The sequence below is a fragment of the Haliaeetus leucocephalus genome, unplaced genomic scaffold (assembly GCF_000737465.1).
Source record: "Haliaeetus leucocephalus isolate CR32 unplaced genomic scaffold, Haliaeetus_leucocephalus-4.0 Scaffold339, whole genome shotgun sequence".
Classification (NCBI taxonomy): domain Eukaryota; kingdom Metazoa; phylum Chordata; class Aves; order Accipitriformes; family Accipitridae; genus Haliaeetus; species Haliaeetus leucocephalus.
The window spans coordinates 1,053,119-1,054,848 of NW_010972775.1; positions in this window are offsets into that span (position 1 = coordinate 1,053,119).

The following is a 1,730-nucleotide window of genomic DNA, read 5'->3' on the forward strand; positions in this document are numbered from 1 at the left end:
CCCGCCCCCGGCTGCCCCCTGCCGGGCTGTCCCCGAACCCCTTCGTCCCCATCAGTCTCCGGCCTCCGTCACGCCACGTACCCCACCCCCCCGTCGCCTCCTGTCACCCCCCCATCGTCACCCTCGGTCGTCACCCCCCCGTCGTCACCCCCTCGTCACCGTCACCCCGAGGCGGGGCTGGCCAAGGCACTGAGCAGCCTCCTGCCTTCGCCCCCTGTGGCCCTCAGTAGGTTCCAGAGTGAACGCCCCACTCCTCCCCGCCAGCCACCACCTTAGGGCAGGATTTAAATAGGCAGAAAAGGCTCAAATTTTGGCACTTTTGCATTTTTCGCCTCGATGGACCCCACGCCGCCCCGGTAGCCCTCTTGGGGCTGCCCCAGCTGGGGGGGAGGGGAAAGGAAGCGCCTCCCTCCTGCACCCCCCGTGCCACCCCGAAAAATCTGTAATTAGACCGAACGGCATTAATACCTGGTGCCGTCGTTAATTAATTACTCCCAGAGCAGCAGCTGGGCTGGGGGTGCCCGGCTTCCCCAGCACGCTGCCACATGTGTGCAGGTGTGTGCAAGCATGTGTGAGCATGGGGGCGGGTGTGCAAGACTGTGCAAACGTGTGCACGTATGTTGCAAGCACGTGCGTGTGCACGTGTGCGTGCCTGTGCAAGCCTGTGCGTGTTTGTGTAAGCGTGTGCAAGCATGCACACGTGCATGCACGGTCAAGTGTGTGCAAGCGTGTGCATGCAAGCATGTGCGAGCATGTGCAAGCACATGCATGTGCTGCAAGTGTGTGTACGTGGTTGCAAGAATGTGCACATGCGTGCAAGAACATGCAAGAGTGTGCACGGGCACATGCAGCTTCATGCCCGTGTGACAGTGCGTGAGTGCTTGCATGCATTTGCATGTGTGCATGCGTGTGCGCAAGCACGTACAGGAGTGCATGTGTTTGCAAGTGTGCATGTGCACGTGTGTACACACGTGTGCACGAGTGCACGTGTTTGCAAGGACCCATACGCATGTGTGTGCAAGCATGTGCATGAGTGCACGTGTTTGCAAGCGTGCACACGCCTGCAAGCGCGCGCGTGCAAGCATACGCAAACATACGCAAGCATGTCGCAGTAAAACCCACTGGACGGGGACAGCGCCCAGGGTGGGCACCCACGGGTGGGTTTTGGAGGCGCGGAGCGTAATCCTGCCGAAATCCGGGGGCTCAGCGGCTGTTCTTCACCGCCGCTTGGGTTTATTTTTAAACCCGTTGGCCCCGAGTGATTCACACGCTGCCTGTTCTCCTCTGCTCCCCGGCAAGTTTTACGCGACCAAAATAGATGTTCTGGAAGGAATGGGCCGCGCGGCGAGGCCGCGGCGGAGGAAAGCGGGGTGCTCCCTCCCCACCGACAGGGATCCCGGCCAAGATGGTGGTTTGGGGGAGATGCTGGCGCAGACCCCCCCCCGGGAAGCAGGGCCGTGGATACTAACCCCCTTCCTCCATGCCTGGCACCCCCTCAGAGCCCAAAGCGCTGCAGCCCGGCAGCGAACCACAGCGTCTGAGCTGTCCTTCCCCTGGTGCGGCTGCGGGCAGAGCCAGGCAGAAGCGGCCACGCAGAGGTGGAGCAGATGCCCGGGTCTAAAGCACCGGAGGCCACCCGCCTGGACCAGAAGAGAAAGCTTCTGCTCCCCAAATACCCCCGAGGTTTTTCACGCTGCAGAGCGATGCTTCCCAAAGCCAAGGGAAGCATT